General features: G+C 40.8%; 1 non-coding gene across 1 annotated transcript; it reads left to right on the top strand.

Moving 5' to 3' along the window:
* The first annotated feature begins 14,420 nt into the window (after positions 1–14,420).
* On the top strand, positions 14,421–14,526 carry LOC141636038 (small nucleolar RNA R71). The gene has a single exon (XR_012540680.1). It is a non-coding gene; the product is annotated as a small nucleolar RNA R71 (small nucleolar RNA).
* Positions 14,527–23,453: the final 8,927 nt, after the last annotated feature.

Raw genomic sequence — 23,453 nt, 5'->3', positions numbered from 1 at the left:
CTACTCTCAATTCCTAATGAACTGGTCATGAATGTCACTAGTTGTGGGCTCTAAACCTCAGAAATTGTAAAGTAGATTGCCAATTTATCAGGTCAAGTCTAAACAGTCAGCTATATTTGAACAAAAACTCGTAGACTATGCGTATGACAAAACTAATAACCATCAACAGAAGTGCAAGGCTCAAGTAAAATGACAAGTTAAGATGCAATATCATCACGGAAATCAACCGTTCCGACTCAACCTATATGCAAAAGTAAATGTGAATATTTTTTGAATTTTTGAAATTTTCTAATTTTTTTGGTTATTTTTTTTATATTCAATGAAATAAATAAATAATGCAAGCAAAAATAAATAAACGTGAATGCAAAACAAATGCAAATGTAGACTCAAAAGGATGCAATACCCTCCCCAAACCAAAACGGACAACGCCCTCGTTGTCCTCCAGCATACACCAGCAGATATATATATAGGAGAACGGGAATATACAACCAATAAAGAATGAAAAACAATAAAATAAAAAGGAGACAAAATAAATAAAAGAGCGAGAGTAAACATACAAAACACGAACTTCCCCAAACCATCCAGAAAACTAGGGAAGTGAGTAGACCAGCAGCTACTCGTCAGCCTCCTCGTCACTGTCACGCACGTCCTCCACCGTCACATTGAAATCCGGATCTACCTCCTGCTCTCTCCTCCTTCTCTTCTCAGCTCGAGCTCTCTCCGCCGCCGCCGCCGGGTCCTCGTCCTCCTCCTCCTCACTAGCAGACTCCGGGTACCCCTCAGCTGGGTACCGCTGAAAGGAAGGGTGTGGCAACCCTTCTGGGATCGGACAGTGTCGCCTCATGTGATACTCGTATAGAGGGAACAAAGTCAAAGCTATGTCCAGCTCCATACGAGCCTGTCTCTCTGCAATCTCAACTAACAAACCGTCACGGCGCCCTTGGTCCATGACCGAGGATGCCTCAAAGGGTGGTGGAGGTACAAAATTAGCCGGTAGGACCGGCTGTGTCTGTCTCTGGTCAGCAGGCGCGGGAGTAGGAGTAGGAGTAGGGATCAGGGTAGGTGTATCCGTGGAAGTCTGGCCACCCGTGGAAGGTGTGGATCCCTCTCCGGTCTCAATTCTACGCCGCTTCTTAGCGGCGGGTAAAGTAGTAGGTCGGCGGACCTGAAGGTGGTACTGAGGTAGAGGTGGTGGTCGGGCGCCCCATGCAACAGTGGGCAAAGGGGCTAGACGAGGCAGGGTGTCACAAGGAAAGTAGACGGACAAGGAACCATCTATCTTCCATGTCCGGCAGTCTGTGGTCAGCCAAGTCTGAGAGTGCATGGCAGCTAGGCTCAGATACCTATCATCGTCTATGTAAGTAAGTCACGAGGCAAGACGGTGAGGAGAGAACGGGCAAGAAAGGTGGCTATGCCACCGCAGACAATAGTGCCCATGAGCTTCTCTCCCTGAGCCTGGAAGTACCTGGTTGTCAAATAAGCACTGTTGAGGGAAAAGGGACCCTCGTCGTCGATGTTCAGGTAACCGCCTAAGATGGAGAGCTCGATGTTGTTTGGCTCCTTTCGGCCAAAAATAGTGCTCCCCATCAGTCTAAGAAAGTAACGGGCGGGGGTAGGTGGACTTGAGCGAGCTTTCGCTCGTGAAAAGGGGTCTGTGCCAAAGCCCGCAAAAGAAGACTAATGACCTTCCTAGGGGCAACAGTGGTGCCCGTAAAGAAAAGGCCGAGTCGGGTACCAAACTCCTCAAGTGTCACAGAAAAGGTCCGGTTATACAACCAGAAGGACACAGAAAGACTAGTAGGGACAGCATCGTGTGCCCCGGAGGAGAAGGTGAAGGAGCTGAAGAACTCAAGGCTCAGCTCCCTAAAAGTGTGGCCGCTCATAGTGATGAGTCCGGCCATCCCCGTGCCCCGTAAAAACTCACAAACTGGCTCGTAGAAGCCGAGACTCTGAAGTCCTGGACGGTCTAAGAATCGGGTAGGGAGAAACTTACATTCATCTAAGTTATAAAATCGCTCACAATGAATACCATTTACAAAAATTACCTGAGGGAACCGAGGGTGTGAGTCAAGAGAGTCATCCCCTCGAACAGTGACCGTGCCAGAAGGAGTAGCAAGAGTACTAGGAGCTGGCATAGCACGAGCACAACTGCGACCCCGACCACGACCTCTAGAACCTGAAGTAGAAGACCGTCCACTGACGGTACGAGGAACTAGAGTCGCTCGTAAAGCAGCTGAAACTGCGGGTGAGTCCGCCACAGGTGTGCTCACCGTGGCTGAAGTAGAGGCTGTGGCTGCAGTTGTGACCGCCACTGAGGAAGAAAGGCTAGCATCAGTGCTAGCAGTAATAGTGGTTGTGACTTAGGTGGCAGCTGAAACAGGGCTAGCAGCAGTGCTAGCCGCAGTAAACATGGTACCGGCAGCAGAAACGAGAAAAACAGAGGTACTGGTAGGTGCGGAGACGGTAGTAGCAGCAAGGACTACCGTCTCAGACAGAGACAAGGATGGACTGGAAGCGGAACTCGTAGAAGGCATGGAGCTAGAATCCATCCTGAACAAATAGGGCAGGGGAATTTGATAAGAGACAGCAATTTAACAGCATGAAAAACAGCGTGAAATCAGCATGAAAATTCCCCTAAACAGTCGAAAAAAATCGACTACAGCCCAAAAATTCCAAAATTACCTCAAAAATTCGAATGGTAACAAGTAAACAGCGATAGGGGAAGTGTAGCAGAGGATAAATGCAGCAAATTAAGCAACAATTGAGGGAAATTAAGCAAATGGCAGCAGCAAAAACAAGTTTAGAGTCGAAAATTTTGACTGTAATTAGCCCTAATCGCAAATTTCTCGCAAAATTCGAATTAAACAAGTAAATATCAACGAGGCATGGGAATTAAGCATCAAGTAAGACAAATGAAGCATTAAATCAAAATTATAGTCGAAAATTTCGACCCAAAACGGAAATTCGAAACCCTAATTCCTAATTTACTCCCTAAAAAGCCAAATTAATGAAATTAAAATGCAAAGAAGTGTAGGAATTACTTACTTGATGATTAGGAACCTACAAATAGCAATTAATCGACAATAAACAAGCAACAAGGGCGATTTTTTGATCGAAAAATCGCAAACCCTAATACCCTTAAAAGACCATGTAAAATAGCGTAAATCTAAGGGAAAACAGAGGGCAAATGACGATTAATTAGCAATAAACAAAATGTAGGTGGTTGATTTGGCAAATGGGCAAGAAAAATGGAGGAATTGGGATTTCTTTTATCGCAAATATGGAAGGGGGCAACGAAATAATGAAGAAGAAATGAAAGAAATAAAACAATAGAGGGAGTTAAATAGACTCCCTGCGTGTAATTTCCAAATTCACTTGATCGAGTGGTTTAGAACTGCTCGATCGAGAACTTCTTGCATTTATCTACTCGATCGAGTAAAAGGTTACTCGATCGAGAACTCCCCTTATCAGCTTTAGTCGATCGAGTAACTTGGGATCATTCTGTAATACCCCGTATTTTATATTGTTTATTGAGCCGAGTAATTGTCTGGTCGTATTGATATCGTAGGGTCGAGTTATTCGTAAGCTTGTCAAGACGGGTTTAACTGAATGAGATCACGTTAACTAATTCTTTTACCAACCACGCGGACCCATAACATTTACCCACTTACCCAATCACGTTTACCCATGACCCATTTACCATCTAACCTAAAATTTAACCTAATTCTACCCTAACATTACAAACCCTACTCCCTCACCCGCCTACCTCTTTTCTTCGGCATCAAACATCAGCCTTCACGTAATGAGAGAGAGAGAGAGAGAGAGAGAGAGAGAGAGAGAGCGTGGGCATTGACGGCGCAGCAGGGAAGAGCTTAGGGTGGTTGTCGACGTGGTGAGGCGGCCCTGGTGGTGGTTTTCGTGGCGGTTTAGGTAAGCAGTCACCATCCCTTTTCTCTTTTGTTGGTTGTCAGGTTGTGGTTGTTGTCTCGGTGTGTCGCAGGGAGGTAATAAGGGTGGTTGGTGTCGGGGTAATGCTGTTGGGTGGTCTGAGTCGCCCCTATTGGTGGCGGTCAGGTGGGCTTTAGGTGGTGGTGGTGGCAGAGATAGGCGGCATCGACATGGGGGGGTAGCAAACGAGTTTATTTATGTTTTTAGGCGAGTTTAGATGCTAGGCTTGGGGTGGCGCCACCGTGGACTCGGGGGAGGTCGAAACGGCGGCGCCACGGCAACTGTGTGCGTGGCTAGACGGTGAGCAGAGTGGTGGTGATAGGGTGGAGTGCTGTTGACAACAGCGGTGACTGTGGGGTTGTGTTGTGGGCTGCTGTGGTGGCAACCGTGGGAGGTGGAGTGAACCAAGGGGGAGTTCGTGGCCACGGTCTGACTCACCGGCGGGAGTCGAACCCGGTGAGGGTGTTGGTGGGTGCTCAGGTCAGACCCGGTGTCTGACCTGGCGGCTGTCACGGTGGAAGGGGGCGCGTGGGAGTTCGGGAATCGGGTTGGAAGTCGTGGGTTTGGGCGTGTTTTTAGTCGGCTTTGATTCGTTTCTTTATTGTTTAAATTATCGTATTTTGTAGTTAATTTAATTCCCGAGTCATTTAAATAATTTATTTAATTTAAATTCCCGAGTCTTTTAAAATAATTAGAAACGGATTTTGAGTCGGGCTTGTTAAAAGAGAAAAGTTACTATATCGGGAAACTTTCCATTTTAAGAAATTCTATTTTTAGTAACTTCTATTTTGGGAACGGGAATAGTTAAGTGATTGTTTATCATTTAATTATCTTTCAGAGGGAGCATTGTTGTGGAATATTACTGGACACCCGATTATTTGATTGCGGTATTGAGGTAGTGAAATACACTTGACTTCTTATCGTGTTATTGAATCGTGTTGGCTTGTTTGTGTTTCATATGACCAAGTTGTGAACGTGACTTGATTCGTGGTTGTTGATTACGCTATGATATGGTTGACTGAATTGTTCGTGTTGAGTGTGTTATCACGACATTTGGTAGCTGGCATGATTTCATTCATTGTTATACATTTGTATTGCATTGTTTACTGTGGAGCATTCATATGCATTGGAGATGGAGGATATTGAGGTGATATGGTGTGGTGATGATGAGGTTGTGATAAGGCCCAGGCAGGTTCTGCAGACTTGCCCTGGTGTCCTCAACAAGGCGAGCAGATCGGCTACGGTCGATATATATAGTCTACCGGGATCGGTATGGCTGGGTTGTCCGGGTTATGAGTTATGAGATATGAGTTATGAGATATGAGTTATGATATATGAGTTGAGGTGGAGATGGAGGTGACGGAGGAGCATGCATATCATATTTTTGTTGTTTCATTGTTTTCCCTACTCAACCTCGTGGTTGACCCTGTGTATTCGTGAACACCTGTGATGACCCAAACATTGGCGAGCAGACTTGACAGTTTAAGAGACAGAACGGGAGCTTGGTGGGCGTGAGACACCGGATCGAAGACTTAGTAGCTAGATCATCATCTAGAAGACTTTCATTTTTATTTATGTTAGTTCTTTGTAAATTGACGTAAAAGAGGTTTTGTAATAATTAAGTTAAAAATAATTATATAAATTGCCTTGGAGTTTAATTTGTTATTCACTACCTCGGGAAACCGAGATGGTAACAGTCCGGTTTATTAGGGAATGTCTCGGCAAAGGCTCCTTCATAAACCGGGGTGTTACAAATTGGTATCAGAGCCGAACGATCCTCAGGCCTAAACCAATGAACCCAATGAACATAAGTTGTGTCTAAATAAAATGAACCCCTGGGAATAAACTGTTAGGAGCTCACAGTGCGGTTAAGAAGGCGCCCTTAATACGTGCTCTTTTGCCCTCTCAGTTTTGAACCAGGTAACCCGAGAGAAAATTGAGTGAATGGGGTAGTTAGCAGGAAAACCTTGGATATAATCGAGTTGATGTATACCTTGAGACCCATATATTCTAACCATTCTGCAGGACAACGTTACGGTAAGTATTTTGTATGAATGATGACGTGATCATATGATGTTGTGGAAATGAGAAATAAATTTTCGTGTTCAGATTGATAATCAATGAAGTGTTGGATTGTGGTAATCGTGAGCGTGAAAATAATTGCGAATTGATGATATTTATCTGGATGGATGTGAACGACGTGTTGATAGTGTTATTATGTCTAGTGATATGCGGTTATGTGATCCCGAAGCCATGCTAGTATAGTATTGTGATAGTAATTAGAAACACTAGTGACTTGCTTGTTTCTAGTCATAGCAATCGTGATTTAGATGTAAGGAGTAGGTTGAGATGCGAAGGGATTCTATGGGATAGACGTTTACGTAAGTGCAAAGTGTGAGATTTAAGTTGGGATGGGTTAGTGTACATAGTGGGTTCATAAGAGCTTGTAACATAGTAAAGAATGACCTAGTGCTGAAACACGTTTGTTTGATTTTACTCCTTAATTGATCTTGCTGTCATTTCTTTTCTGTTAATTTCCTATGGAGTAAAAGTTTATGAGAGATAGCCTCGTGAGTTAGTGTTCATTTGGCGTTGGTTTCATGTTTATAGGATATACGGATTAGGAGTAATAAATATTTTAGTGGGCTGTGGTCAGGAAGTTTCTGTGCAGTGATGTTTTGACCAACAATTTTGTAAAAATTCTCATTTAATTTGTATACATTATTTTTGCATAATTCTAACTCCATCGACTAGAAGGTTCGCATACGTTTTCAAATTGATAAGCCAAGAAAATTTTTGATGTCTCTATATTAAATGGTAAGTTTTGCAAACTGACCCAAGTTTCGGACCAATTGCTGCCACATACTTGTTTGGACCAACTGAGTTGTAAAATTCTTTCAAAATTGAATTCTTGAACTTTGGACCTCATTCTTTTTATCACGAATTATTAACTCTCTGTATGTTATGAAAAGTAATATAACTCAAGTTTTCGTTGAGCGGCTATTTATTCGTGATTTTTGAAAGTTACAACGTGAATCATGACCTGTAAAATGTGCGTTCTATGTTTAGTTTTCATACAGTTGATTGATTAATTCATGAGCTTAGTAATGTGAAATTATAATGTTTTTATATGAAGATAGTCGCACGCATGTTCAGTAGTTATGTATCTTAACAAGTGATAAAATTAAAACTTAGTTGATAACATTGTTGGCATGATAGTATGAGTAAAATTGAATAGCTTAATTTGATTCTTAATCGAGGGTGAAATATGTTGTACGAGTCCAGTTGTTTGCATATTTTGTGGCATGTTGTAATATCTCTGGTGTTCATCATATTTGTATAGTGGTCGGGTATACATAAATATAAAACTATATTATCATATCTTGGTAAAATTGGTGGCGTTAAACGTCCTAATGTACTCGCATGAATATTTACAATAATTATGTTAAATGTTTACACATGAATGGTAGTAATGATTATGTCTAAATGTTCCCACATGTAGGATGTCATCTGAGTTCTAAGGTCCTTTATGTGAGTCTGTGTGCCTATAGTTATACTTATTGCTTTCATTACATTAAATTATTTCAATTGAACCTAAAACCTATAACATGATAATAAAATGTTGTCGTTATTCCTTATTGAATATGTTCGTTATTATATAGTCATAAAACGCTAAAGTGATTCTTGCAATTGTAGCACGACATTTGACATACCTATATTTCCGAGTCGTTGCTATCAATTATAATCTAACGAATAACTATGTTGACAATTATAATGGGATAACCCTTTGATGATCCACATGTTATGTGTATGTTTAAATGATAGTCGTTATAGTTACGTTTAATTGAGCCGCGAGTTGCCTATTTGTTCAAACCGTGCAAACCAGAGAACTTGTTCACCTTGCTAATATTTTGCCATAGATAATGTTTTACAAGTTATATGATGGTATATGTACATGTCTAGGCTAATTATGCGATATCTTTTGTTTTGCTGAAAAGGAGTTATACTAAGTTGCTGGACACGATTGAATGATGTGGTTGCTAAAATGTCAAACACATATGTGATATGGAAGTAATGTTGTTGTTGTCATGGATCATATGTTGTTACTTTTATTGGGAAATATGTTCCAGAATTTATATCAAACAAATTGACTAATTCGTGTTGTATGTCTGATGAGTCAAAAGGTTTTGATTACGTGTTATGTTTTCTATGGTTTCAAGGTGTTTAAGTAGTCCTTATGTACCGCATGTTTTAATACTCCTGGTGATTTATTAGTAGTAGGGCGGAATGAATGCACATATGGTTCAATTGTTTGGAATTGGTAACAGTTTTGACTTGGGAGAGGAATTTGGTGGGGTCAATGTTAGATTGTATGCTGGTTTACGTGTATTCTTGCGGTTGATATTTCTAAAGTGGTTGTTCTCTGGTAGATAATGCGAACTGTGGTGATCTTGAGTTGACCAAAACCCTGGTATTACAACAGTTACCCTGAAAACTTGTTATATAACTTTCGCACACTTAAACCTCGAGAATGAATCCTTTATCTTAACACCCTTCTACGGTAACACCCTTGTGTCTTAATTTGTTTAACTTTCCACTTTGTAGGATGGATCCCTACAATGTGCACCCGCGAGACTGTTACATGTCACTTGATGCTGACTTTAATGAGCATTGTGAGAAACTTTGTGCTGCCATGGATAAGTATGGCCATAATGGGCACCCTGAGTACCTAACTAATACTCAGTTAAGAGCGTATACCCTTATCGATACTATCCCCGACTGCATACTAAAGGACAGCAAACGCTTCTATATGAGAGAGTTGTCCACCCATTGCATGAGGCTATGCCGTGACCCCAATTACTGCGGCGGGGCCAGATACCCGCCCGAGCATACCTTTGACTTTATAGCAGGCGACCTGAGATACGAATTTTACGCTAATGTATCTGATGCCGAAAGTACGACTGAACCACCCATGCCAGACTTCGGGGAAGAGGTGAACCAGGAAGGGAATGACGTAGAAGTCACCAAAATCAGAGGAAGCGCGACCTAAGGACCGTTAGGTTAGGGTTAGTAACACCATGATCGGTCTGTTGTGGAGCCGTGTAAACCTTTGGCTCCTTTCTTGTTGTTCTTTAGTTGATGTTGTATTTTAAGTCAAGCATGGGCTAAGTAATAAGTGTTACTTGATGACAATCTGTTAATTCCATAATAAAACCTTGTTTTCGACTTTAATGTTACTGCGCAATCTCTTATCATGTGTTCTTTTATGTGACATGTTGTTGACAGTGATTTTGTTGCATAGGGATATGAAATTTGAAAAGAGGTTACGAGGACGTAACCATGCTTTTAGTTGGGTAGGATTGTAAAATCTTAATGTTTATGTTGCACTTGTTTATAGATTGTGGTTTTGATCAAGTTGTAGATCGTGGTTTTGATCAAGTTGATGTTTCGTTGCGTGGTACCCATACAAATGAGTTCTCTATGTTGTGTAATTAAACTGCTGCTGTTATGGTGCTCTGATAGTTTGCATGAGTTCATGAGTGGTGATAGGTTTGCATGAAGTAAGTTCCGGGACGTAACTTTCTTTTTAGGAGGGTAGAATGTAACATTCCGTTTCACCCGCTTAAGTTCATGAGTTCTTGTACTAGAAAATCTATTTTGTAAACGGTGTGCTTGGAGGTTTGGTAGATGAGCGAACTTCGGGACGAAGTTCATTTTAAGGGGGGAAGACTGTAATACCCCGTATTTTATATTGTTTATTGAGCCGAGTAATTGTCTGGTCGTATTGATATCGTAGGGTCGAGTTATTCGTAAGCTTATCAAGACGGGTTTAACTGAATGAGATCACGTTAACTAATTCTTTTACCAACCACGCGGACCCATAACATTTACCCACTTACCCAATCACGTTTACCCATGACCCATTTACCATCTAACCTAAAATTTAACCTAATTCTACCCTAACATTACAAACCCTACTCCCTCACCCGCCTACCTCTTTTCTTCGGCATCAAACATCAGCCTTCACGCAATTCGAGAGAGAGAGAGAGCGTGGGCATTGACGGCGCAGCAGGGAAGAGCTTAGGGTGGTTATCGACGAGGTGAGGCGGCCCTGGTGGTGGTTTTCGTGGCGGTTTAGGTAAGCAGTCACCATCCCTTTTATCTTTTGTTGGTTGTCAGGTTGTGGTTGTTGTCTCGGTGTGTCGCAGGGAGGTAATAAGGGTGGTTGGTGTCGGGGTAATGGTGTTGGGTGGTCTGAGTCGCCCCTATTGGTGGCGGTCAGGTGGGCTTTAGGTGGTGGTGGTGGCAGAGATAGGCGGCATCGACATGGGGGGGTAGCAAACGAGTTTATTTATGTTTTCAGGCGAGTTTAGATGCTAGGCTTGGGGTGGCGCCACCGTGGACTCGGGGGAGGTCGAAACGGCGGCGCCACGGCGACTGTGTGCGTGGCTAGACGGTGAGCAGAGTGGTGGTGATAGGGTGGAGTGCTTTTGACAACAGCGGTGACTGTGGGGTTGTGTTGTGGGCTGCTGTGGTGGCAACCGTGGGAGGTGGAGTGAACCAGGGGGGAGTTCGTGGCCACGGTCTGACTCACCGGCGGGAGTCGAACCCGGTGAGGGTGTTGATGGGTGCTCAGGTCAGACCCGGTGTCTGACCTGGCGGCTGTCACGGTGGAAGGGGGCGCGTGGGAGTTCGGGAAACGGGTTGGAAGTCGTGGGTTTGGGCGTGTTTTTAGTCGGCTTTGATTCGTTTCTTTATTGTTTAAATTATCGTATTTTGTAGTTAATTTAATTCCCGAGTCATTTAAATAATTTATTTAATTTAAATTCCCGAGTCTTTTAAAATAATTAGAGACGGATTTTGAGCCGGGTTTGTTAAAAGAGAAAACTTACTATATCGGGAAACTTTCCATTTTAAGAAATTCTATTTTTAGTAACTTCTATTTTGGGAACGGGAATAGTTAAGTGATTGTTTATCATTTAATTATCTTTCAGAGGGAGCATTGTTGTGGAATATTACTGGACACCCGACTATTTGATTGCGGTATTGAGGTAGGGAAATACACTTGACTTCTTATCGTGTTATTGAATCGTGTTGGCTTGTTTGTGTTTCATATGACCAAGTTGTGAACGTGACTTGATTCGTGGTTGTTGATTACGCTATGATATGGTTGACTGAATTGTTCGTGTTGAGTGTGTTATCACGACATTTGGTAGCTGGCATGATTTCATTCATTGTTATACATTTGTATTGCATTGTTTACTGTGGAGCATTCATATGCATTGGAGATGGAGGATATTGAGGTGATATGGTGTGGTGATGATGAGGTTGTGATAAGGCCCAGGCGGGTTCTGCAGGACTTGCCCTGGTGTCCTCAGCTGCGAGCTGGCAGATCGGCTACGGTCGATATATATAGTCTACCGGGGATCGGTATGGCTGGGTTGTCCGGGTTATGAGTTATGAGATATGAGTTATGAGATATGAGTTATGATATATGAGTTGAGGTGGAGATGGAGGTGACGGAGGAGCATGCATATCATATTTTTGTTGTTTCATTGTTTTCCCTACTCAATCTCGTGGTTGACCCTGTGTATTCGTGAACACCTGTGATGACCCAAACATTGGCGAGCAGACTTGATAGGTTTAAGAGACAGAACGGGAGCTTGGTGGGCGTGAGACACTGGATCAGAAGACTTAGTAGCTAGATCATCATCTAGAAGACTTTCACTTTTATTTATGTTAGTTCTTTGTAAATTGACGTAAAAGAGGTTTTGTAATAATTAAGTTAAAAATAATTATATAAATTGCCTTGGAGTTTAATTTGTTATTCACTACCTCGGGAAACCGAGATGGTAACAGTCCGGTTTATTAGGGAATGTCTCGGCGAAGGCTCCTTCATAAACCGGGGTGTTACACATTCAATCGAACAAAATTCTTTCGATCGAGTACAAAAAGTACTCGATCGAGCTCTTTTACTTGTGTAAGCTCTTGAATTTGCTATTATTCCCTTGAATTTGCGTAAAATTCCCCAAACCTGCATAAAAACACTCGCAAAAATATCCCAAAATACCAAATACGAAAAGTAACAGTCTATAGTCCTCTAATCTATACTAAAATTGTCTAAATTCTAATTGTCCTAATTAAAAGCAATAAACAAAATTCAACGGAAAATATAAAAATTGTTTTTACAATTTGTTACACGGGGCATTTCCCCGCTCACTTCTCGAAGCAATTCAGCAGCCTCTCGAAGGGCTTCTAACTGGAGGACGTCATCTCAGCAACATTAATCGTCCTCTTTATTTTCCACGAGCTTGCATTTGAATCATTGGGAGGAGAATAGTTGACGTCCACATACGCTCGAACTTTTCTCATCCTTACTCCGTTCTCACCGGCTTTAACATCATTGCTCCCACTTTGACTGACATTAATTGCACAATACCCTTTGACAGCTCCTGCATTATTTTTATATGTACCTGCAGCAAGGAAAACAGACGAACTTTCCTCCTTTTTGCTCTCAACCTGAGGCGGAGGGGTAACAATAGCAGCACAATATTCCAAATTTTCATTTGGAGTGTCAATAGGAGGGTCAACAGAAGAGAGGGCATTGCAAGGCTGAGCTTGCATGGAAGCCCTTCGGGACTTAGACTGATGGAAAATCAATTCCTCGTCCCCAACCTGAAAAGTCAATGTCTTGCCCCCGACGTCTATTACTGCACGGGCAGTAAATAAAAATGGTCTCCCTAAAATAATAGGGGTATGGGCATCTTCGGGGATGTCAAGTACAACGAAGTCAACGGGAATAAAGAACCTCCCGATCTTAACAGGTATGTCTTCTATGACACCTAGTGGCCGTGATATGCTACGGTCGGCCATCTGAACAGTCCTATTTGTGCAATTAATCTTTGTCAAACCAAGTCTCTTAGCCAGAGACAGCGGTAAGACGCTCACGCTAGCACCAAGATCGCATAACGCGTTATCAATCAAATGGGTACCAATATGAGACGGAATCGAAAAACTACCCGGGTTTGATTGTTTGGGAGGTAAATTATTCTGAACTAGGGCTGTCCCTACCTCGGTCAAAGCCACCGTCTCATGGTCGTTAATGTGTCTCTTACGCGATAAAATTTCTTTCATAAATTTAAGGTAAGAGGGTACCTGTGTCAGTAGTTCGGCGAATGGCACAGTGACTTGCAAGCTTTTCAGGAGCTCGGCAAATTTGCCGAATTGTTGATTAGCCTTAGTACTCTGCAAACACCTTGGGAAGGGCATCGTGATAAGTATCTCGAGTCCCTTGTTCCTTTCTTCCAACGTGTCAGCCGGATCAAGCTCTAAATCCTTCGAACACTTCTTTCCTCTCGAACGAGGCCTTTCAGGCGATGTTTCACTCGTTCGAGCACTAGCAGGCTCTCGATCGAGCTGTTCTTTATCAGTATTACTCGATCGACCAAAAATATCATTCGATCGAGCAGATTCTTCAACAAAATCACTCGATCGAACAAAAATTTCATTCGATCGAGTAAAATATTTTTCCTGTTCACTCGATCGAGTAGAAATTTTAATTGATCGAGTACTTTCTTTGTCGTCAGCACTTTTTCTTCGACAGAACACTGTTCATCAGCAGTAATTACCTTCCCCGGGTCTGATTTGGTCCTTCATATGAATAACCGCTTCTCAAATTGATTAAATTCACCATCTCCTATGGATTATTATCGTCTTGTGACGGTAAATGTCCCGGTTTCCTTGTGGATTGGTTCGCGGCTAACTGGGCAACTTGAGTTTCAAGTGCTTTGATAGATGCATCTTTTTGTTAATCACTCAGCTGCCACTGCTTTGTCAAAGACTGTAACATCGTCTTCAACTCACCTAGCTCACTTACCCCACCAGAAGATGATGCACCTTGATTAGGTGTAGGAAAGGAAAGAGGCTTCTGAAAGCCTTGTTGAGCCTTATGAGGAGGGACATATGGCTGCTGCTGCGGAGGAGGAGGGGTAGGATTGAGCACATTTTGACTTGTCCACCTCAAATTGGGATGGACTGCCCCTTGGTTATTATAATAGGAACCCCCTCCTTGCTTGTATTGTTGAAAAGCAAGGACATGTTCCTTCTCCGTAAGACAGCCAACAGCAGTGTGACCGTCGTTGCTCCCACACCTCTCACATGTGACAGTCTCCCCTCTAGTAAGCAAATAGACCGTCTGAGGCTCCCCAGCAGAATGCAACTCCAACTTATCAAATCTAGCATTCATGGCTTCCAGCTGAGCCACAACTTGTTTATCGACTGCATGAACTGTTCTAATACCATCCCTCAGGTTTCTATACTCAGCATAGTGGGTCGCTATCTCTTCAATAAGAGCCCATCCCTTATCATCGTCGGTGTTCTTTTGAAATCTTTTGTTGGATGATGCATCAAGTATGGCTCTGTGATCATCGTATAGCCCATTGTAGAACTGATTGGACAGGAACCATGGATCAAAACCATGGTGAGGAATAGACCTCACCAACTTCTTGAAACGGCACCAAGCTTCATAGAAAGTTTCATCCGGTGCCTGTTTGAAACTTGTGATCTTGGCCCTCAGCTGATTAGTGCGCTGCGGAGGGAAATATCTCTTATAAAAAGCAAGAGCAAGGGTCTCCCATTCTGTGACCCCCGCAGCCGTGCGGTCCAAATCAGTCAGCCACTCCCTTGCTGATTCAGTCAAAGAAAAAGGAAACAGAACCTCCTTAATCTTGTCTTGAGTTACCCCCTGTGTGGCGGGGATAGTAGAACAGTAGTCCGTAAAGACCTCTATATGCTTCCTCGGGTCTTCACCTGCCATACCTCTAAAGAGATTTCTCTCCACCAGATTGATATAGGAAGGACTGATGTCAAATGTATTCCCATCCTCAGTCTGGAGATTGAAACCCTTTGGAATTGATGATGCTTTAGGCTCCGAATGACTAGCAATGTTCGGCATCTTTACTGGTTGGCTTACAGAACTGGAAGTATCTTCTTCAAAAGATGGATTTTCTGTAAAAAGGAACTGCTGAAACTCTGGTTCGAAAGTACTCAAGTCTTCCTTTCGTGATTCTCTTTGCAGACGGAGTCTATGCCTGAACAGTCTCTCTGGCTCAGAATCAGCTGAAACTAACTCAAACCTGTGTGACCTAGGCATACACAACACTGAAAGAAAATGAATAAGAACTGCCTCAAGGAATAAAAATTCCCTGAGACGGATAAAATAAACGAAACAAAGACAGATAGGGCAATTGCCTCCCCGGTAACGGTGCCAAAATTTGACAGGGCTGTCGTGTACCTATCAAAAATAACTAACTAAACTAACTATATAGCTAGGGAAGTTAGGTCGATCTCCTCAGGGAGGCAAGATATCTGTAAGAGTCCGTCTATTTGGTCACAAATGGGGGGGGTTGTAATTTGATTTCCTAAACTAAAAGCTTTAAGGCAAGAAAATAAGGAAAGAGCAATTAAGGAAGAAAATAGGAATAACTATCAATAGAGAAGGTGACATGTTATGATTTCGGTTCACTACGGTAGTCCAGTGACTCAACTGTAAACAACTTGGATGAATTACTGCGAGACGGATATGGAAAGGTCCTTCCGGTCCACTTTTTATCCTAAATTACCACTAACTTAACTTCCGTCCTCGTCAGGGTAGTCTACTGTTCTTAGCAGGTCTATTTAGTCCAATTTTCCGATCCAGGATTAAATTTAACCAGATTAATGATACCGTCGTCAGGTACCAAAAATAAAATACCTAGTTACACTAACAGAATCTAGCAGTAAGTAGGGTCGATCTCCACGGGAAGGCGGTCACTATCTACTTGTCTATTCTGTCTGTCTACGTCACAGTTGGGGGTTTTGAATTGAATAAAACTAAACTAAACAAGATTAAGGGAAAAGAATTAAAGATAAGAGAAATTAATAAGAAAGAGAGAAAACTAGGATGTCGGGTTATCAACGAACGTCAGTTAATTACAGCTAAGGTCGCAGATTAGTCGATGTGTCGGTCAAAGGGGCAACGAATATCTCCTTCCGCTCTCAATTCGCCCTAAAATACTATTAGCTTAGCTTCCGCCCTCACTAAAGCATTGTATTGTTAACTGTAGGTCTCAACCCTTCCAACCTTCCGGTCCAGGTCAAGGCTTACCAAGGTTAAAAAGGCTAAATGCATCGATTCAAATAGCTAGATACAATTATAAGCAGTGATTAACAACATAGACTTAACAACAATGACAATTTGTAAACCTAATTAGCAATTAACATTGGTTCATCGACTCCCCTAGATCCTAGCAGGGAAATTAGCTAGACATAGATAAGGGAAAAGCAAGAACGAAAAGTAAAAGAATAAACAACATCATAAATTAAGAAGAGAATAAGGAAAGAGAATTACTAAGGATAGTCCGAAAAAGTAGAGAAGAAACAGTGTCTAACAGAGGAAAGGAGAAAAAGTAGTGTATATGGTCTATAGTATGATACAAATGACGTCTGATGCTTTCCTATTTATAGGAAATAGGATTTTATTTGACCTAAACACAAATTAAAGCTAAAAAGCCCGAGCCCAATAGAGATATACTCGATCGAGGACTTTCATATCACTCGATCGAACAAAACCAAGCTAAAACCTCTCGATCGAGTACCTAACGAACACAATTGTACTCGATCGAGTACAAAAAGGGTTCGATCGAACACAATTGTACTCGATCGAGTACTTTCCAGCGCACAATTCCTGCTTCGCGCACTGAACTTCAAACGGCTGCCATTTCTTCGTTACTTGGGAAAACAGGATGATTCCGGTGGCGTTGGAAAGCTAAGAGGACAAAATTTCATCTCCAAATGGAATCACCTGAAAATCAGTTTTATAACTCGAGATATGTCTCTTCAAATTAGGCACTAGTAATTTAAAGTTCCTCCTTTACTCGCCTAGCTATCTTACTCCTTTGCGCATTTCAAAATAGTAGTCTTAAGGCTCCGACTCAACTCATATCCTAAATGAATACATAGGGACATGTTTTAGGCTTGATTATGCTCCTTTTCGGTTCATACCTGCAAATAATACAAGACAAACCAAAGTAGCCAATTCGGGGGACATTTGTAGCTAAATACTACACAAAATGCATAGAAATGCGTGCAAATGAAGTATGAAATACTTATATAAAATGCACGCATCAAATCTCCCCAAACCAAACCTTTGCTTGTCCCCAAGCAAACTAAATGCAAACTAATGGAATGGATAAAGAAAGCTCAAAGCTAGCTATAACATGTCTACTTGAACTGATTTAATGCAAACAAAAATCAACAGTTACAGCCACAGCAGTCAATACGAAAACGAGTTATAAGATGTCCATAAATAAAGATGACCTATCGACCTTGCAAGACCAACAAAATCGGACTCTCACGTGGTCACTCTTCTCTCATGAAGCAAAGAGTGAATTATATATGTAAGAGAGAAAGAGAATACAGCCACTTACCTAAACTGCGACCTACATAACATGCATGCAACAAAAATGATAGACGATTCAAGTACTACGCATACAGTCCAACCAACAATGTCCGTTACAACTGAGGGCTTACAAATAGTATGGGAAAGTGAGGATACAGGTGAGAAAAGGCAAAATAGATTATGGAAATGTGGAGGTAAAAGCGCCAAGCGAGCTCCTAAACAGGACCATATAAGACCATCCAAAACTCAGCTGTCTAGAAAATAAAGCTCAAGTGCCCTTCATTAGCACACTTCTCACTATCCAATACACTATCTCCTCAAATATATATATGAGTAGCACGGAGGAGTGAGACCGTCACAAGATAAAAATAAGCATATACAGTCTCTTTTATTCAACAACTCAACTTTTTCAATTTTTCTTTCTTTTTTCTTCTTCTACTTTCACGTGTTTTTCCTCAATTCTTTGTTTTTTTTTTATTTTCTTCTTCCACACGTCTCATTCTTTTCTTCTTTCTCTTTCTTTTCTATTTTTTCTACCAACTCCGCACAAATGAAAGCAAGCCAAACTCGCAACATGACAGATATACCACAAAAGTCACACTAAACTAGCTTGACTGGGCAGGCTAAATTTTGGGTGTAGCTAATGGGTCAAAAAGGCTATATTTGGCTGAAGTGGAGCTAAATGGGTGAAAAATAATGAAATAAAGGGAATTTGTAATCTCCTCCTTGCATGTGACACCGACCACAAACCCGAATGTATGCAAATGACAAGAAATCGAATTTCATAAAAGTGCAAAAGTGATAAACATGCTATGCAAGGAGTACTACTCTCAATTCCTATGTAAACCGGTCATGAATGTCACCAGTTATTAGGCTCTAAAACTCAGAATTTATGGAGTAGTTTGCTAATTTATCATGTCAAGTTTATACGGTCAGCTAAATTTGAACAAAAACTCATAGATTATGCGTAAGACTTAGCTAATAACCATCAACGAAAGTGCAAGGCTTAAGTAAAAAGACAAGTTAAAGTGCAATTTCATCACGGAAATCTACCGTTCCGACTCAACCTATATGCAAAAAATAAACTTGAATATTTTATTAATTTTCGTTTTTTTTTTTTGAATTTTTTTTTTTAAATAAAGAACAATGCATATGAAATATGAAAATTAAACATGATAACAGGAATGCAATAAAAGATGAATGCAGACACAGATATGGATGCATAACCTCCCCAAACCAAATCGTAAAAATGCCCTCATTATACTCAAAAATAAGGGTAAGAAATGCAAACTAAAAAGGAGAGAGTGAAAATGCGGAAAGCTTACAAGATAACGTGAAGTAGGGACCTCCCCAAACCAGCCAGCAACGTGGGAGGTCGCTAAATAGCCCAGAATGTCATCACAGGAAGCTAATCCAAGCAAAAAGCACTCGATCAAGAGAGAATAATGGTCAATCGAGTGAATTGGGCATCTTAAACAGCTCGATCGAGGAAATGGGGCACTCGAACGAGGGTTTCTCTTTGGCAGGTACTCGATCGAGAGGAATATATACTTGGATCGAGTAGAAACAGCAGCAAAATGGTTCGATCGAGCACAAAAAGCACTCGATCGAGCCATTTTCAATTGATTCCTGCAAAGACGCAATAAAACAGCCCGCAAAACTAACAAAACAAGCGTAACTGATCTAATCTATGGTATGATAACCAACTATTACAACGCAAAATTGAAATGAAATGTAATGTTTGAAAAAAACAAACTAAAAACTAAAAATTAAATCTCCGGGTTACCTCCCGGGTAGCGCTAGTTTCAGACAGGTCCTAGCTCGACCTTCTTTTCTTCGACAGCTGCTCCATTCAGTCAAAATTAAAGCAACTCAAAGCTCTTAACAGTAGATCATATAACTGCGCATGTGCTACACAAGAGCTTAAGTAGCACCATAATATAAAAATAAAATAGGAAATTGAAATGTGCTTCCGTTTAAGCCTAACAAATTTCCTATGAAACCTCCTAAATTTGTCAACAAAATAAAGGAGCTCGGGAGCAATTAATAATAATCTAGGGAAGCATTTCAGATTAACAAAATTGAGATGACAAGAACGGTGAAAAAATGTTAAATTAATTGACCAACTGGGAGGGGTGTAAAAAATATCGGTATACTTCCTCTAAAATTGAGATTATAACGAAATTATAATTATGAATAAAACTAGTCATAAACGAATTTACATAAACAAAAAGAGTAGAGATTAAGAATTAACCTTTAGTCCTAGCAAATTTGGCCTAAGAACAAATATCGAATCGATATTCTCCTAATTGTTGCACCCAAAATGCTTTGAGAAATGCCTCTCAATTTGCTAGAATGAGATCCCCAATTTTCTAATGTTTTTAGGGTTTTTGTGTGATGAGTGAATTAGGTCAAAAAATGAATCAATAAAATGATCCTCCTTCTCACCTAATATAACCGAAAAAGGAGAGAAATGGGGAAGATAATTTTTTCTCTTCTTTCCTTTTGAGCCGTGTAACACCTAAAATAAGGAGAGAAAAATCTCCTTATTTTTGGTAGTTATCATAATGTATATAATGTGTATTGTTTTTTATCAATTGTCAATTATGTCAACATGTATTTAATAAGTCCACAAACAACAATTTGCAGTCGATTTAATAATATCGGTCTGTCAACATTTATTATGACAATATCGTATAATATATACATTAATTATAAATATCGCATATTTATAATTTGCTTATTAAATATAACTGGTTACGTTTAATTACGAATTGACATCTTAATTCGTTTAAGCTAACATTATATACATTAATTAAATATAACAGTTTATATTCAATTTACGAATTAACAGTTAATTCGTCTCAGCTAATATTATTTAATTGTATTAAATAATCGTCTCATCATCACATTGACTAACTGTTTAGTCAAATACATGGACTAACCTTTTAGTCATATAAGGCATCAATGTGATTATATTTTCATACAATCACATCTCTCAAACACATCCTTTCGGTGTGACTTTTAGGGACCAGTTGATCACCGCCATCAGTATGATAATAACGTCAAACTTCTAGCAAGCCAACCTTCATTAAGTAAACGTTAATCAACTGATAAAATACTAAGTATACTCTTATGAACCTATAAGAGATTTATATACGTTATCACACTAACTGTGGAGGACACTAGCTCCAACAATCTCCCACTTGTCTTCACAAGTGTATGTGCGATAACCGATTCTCATATTCTAAAATTTCTCCCACTCAATGTAAAAAAATTTGCAAAATCTGTATCCACAAAGGTCGTATATTACAAGTGATCAATATCAAGAGTGGTTTTCCCGACTAGAGAGTAACTTAACTGATAAACGAATCATCATTCGAGCATGGCCATGCATTTCAGTTACAACTCCTCGAGTGGCCCTGAGAAATAACTAAACCTGATAAAGGTTGGATATTTTCTTCAACTCGGATCCTACAAATATAAGCACAGTATAAAATGACCCAGAAAAAATCTGCTTAGCCTCCTGTTACAGTCGACCATGAGAAAGAAACCAAAGTCACCCAAAAACTGCCTTAATCTCAAGAGACAGTCGATAGTCAAAAGAATCGACTCTAGGAACACAATGGACGTCCAATCTACGAACTGGCACCGAATGTTTTTAAACATTTTGGATTCCATTACGTTGTCACAATTTGTCCTACGAGGTATCGTTATAACTCGCATCTGTGATCGATCAGCCAACCTTTTGAATTATGGCTCGTTGAACCCACCATCAATCAACTTCACAAAATAATAGCCAGAGTTATCAGCTCATGTAGGCGATTACGAACCAAAATAAATATAATGTAATTCAGTTCACTTTGTGGCATTCAATGTTGTCGTAGAAACCACATGAAAAACAAAATATGAAAAACGATGAAGTTATAAATAGCATATGAAAAAGATAATGTATTGAATCCATTAGGAACTAGTACAACTCAGGAACACATTTGATTCCCATGGAAATAACGTGCCCTTCATGCTTATCATATTTCAATGGTTTAGTGAGAAGGTCCGCGATGTTGTCATCCGAAGCAATCTTGTCAATCACTATCTCCTCTTACTCCACGTAATCACGGATCAGATGAGCCTTCCGATGTACATGTCTAGACTTGTTGCTAGACTTAGGCTCCTTAGCCTGGAAGATGGCACCTCTATTGTCATAATAGATGGTGATTGGGTCATTCGAACTAGGAACTATGTTTAGTCCTTGTAAGAATTGACGCATCCATATAGCTTCCTTCCTTTTCGTTTCAAGCGGCATAGTACTCGGATTCAGTAGTAGAATCTACTACAACTTCCTGTTTGGAACTCTTCCAGCTGACCGCAACACCATTAAGAGTAAAGACGAATCCAGACTGAGATTTCGAATCATCTCGATCTGTTTGGAAGCTAGCATCTGCGTAACCGATTGCACATAGCTTAGTATCACCTCCATAAGTCAATACCCAATCCTTAGTCCTCCGTAGGTACTTAAGGGTGTTTTTAACAGCTATCCAGTGTGTTTCACCAGGATTGCCTTGGTACCGACTCGTCATACTCAATGCATATGCCACGTCTAGACGTGTGCATATCATGGCATACATGATTGATCCTATTGCTGATGCATAAGGAACACGACTCAAGCGTTCAACCCCTTCAGGTGTCGTGGGTGAATGAGAGTTGCTCAAATGCATCCCAGACGTCATTGGAAGGTTCCCCTTCTTGGAGTTGGTCATGCTGAACCTTTTAAGAATCTTATCTAAATAAGACTCCTGACTCAATGATAACATCCGTCGTGATCTATCTCGATAGATACGGATTCCCAATATGCGTTGTGCCTCACCCAGATCTTTCATCTGGAAATGGTTCTTCAACCATCCTTTTACCGAAGATAAGAGAGGAATGTCATTCCCAATCAAGAGTATGTCATCGATATACAATATCAAGAAAACAATCTTGCTCCCACTCGACTTGATATATAAGCATGGTTCCTCGACCGATCGAGTGAAACCATACTCTTTTATCACCTGGTCGAAACGATGATTCCAACTCCGAGAAGCTTACTTAAGTCCATAAATGGAACGCTTAAGCTTGCACACTTTTTAGGATTTTCAGGATCTATGAAACCTTCAGGTTGTACCATGTACAACTCCTCCTCCAAATAACCGTTTAAGAAGGCGGTTTTCACATCCATTTGCCAAATTTCGTAGTCATGAAAAGCAGCAATCGCTAAGATTATCCGAATGCAACGCAGCATAACTACAGGTGCAAAAATTTCATCATAATATAATTCGTGCACTTGAGTGAAACCTTTTGCCACTAGTCGTGCCTTATAGGTATCTGGTTGCCCGTCTACAGAATGCTTTATTTTGTAAAGCCATTTGCACTGTAGAGGTCGTACCTTGTTAGGTAAATCAACAAGATCCCATACGTCATTCTCATACATTGAGTCCATCTTGGATTGCATGGCTTCAAGCCATAGCTTAGAGTCGGAACAGGTCATGGCACCTTTATAGGTAGTGGGTTCATTACTCTCTAGGAGCAAAACGTCATTTTCCTCGACCATACCAATGTATCTGTCTGGAGTATTAGAGACTCTACCCGACCTCCTAGGTTTCTGAGGAATATTAAACGTCATTTTCATCAACATTTTTTTTTTTCAGCGCGGCCAGAACAAAAAGGCTCGATATGGATGCGTCAATTCTTACAAGGACTATCTGTAGTGCCTAGTTCGAATGACCCGATCACCATCTATTGCAACAATAGAGGTGCCATCTTCCAGGCTAAGGAGCCTAAGTCTAGTAACAAGTCTAGACATGTACAACGGAAAGCTCATCTAATCCGAGATTACGTGGAGCAAAAGGAGGTAGTGATAGAAAAGATTGCTACAGATGATAATATAGCAGATCCTCTCACTAAACCATTACGACAAGATAAGCATGAAGGGCATGTTAATTCCATGGGAATTAAACGTGTTCCTGAGTTGTAGTACTCTTTTATGGATTAGATTCATTTTCTCATGTACTCTATACGACATCATCGT

The sequence above is a fragment of the Silene latifolia genome, chromosome Y (genome assembly GCF_048544455.1).
Source record: "Silene latifolia isolate original U9 population chromosome Y, ASM4854445v1, whole genome shotgun sequence".
Lineage (NCBI taxonomy): Eukaryota > Viridiplantae > Streptophyta > Magnoliopsida > Caryophyllales > Caryophyllaceae > Silene > Silene latifolia.
Note: the sequence above shows the minus strand (reverse complement) of the source record. Positions and strands in the feature narration are given on the sequence as shown.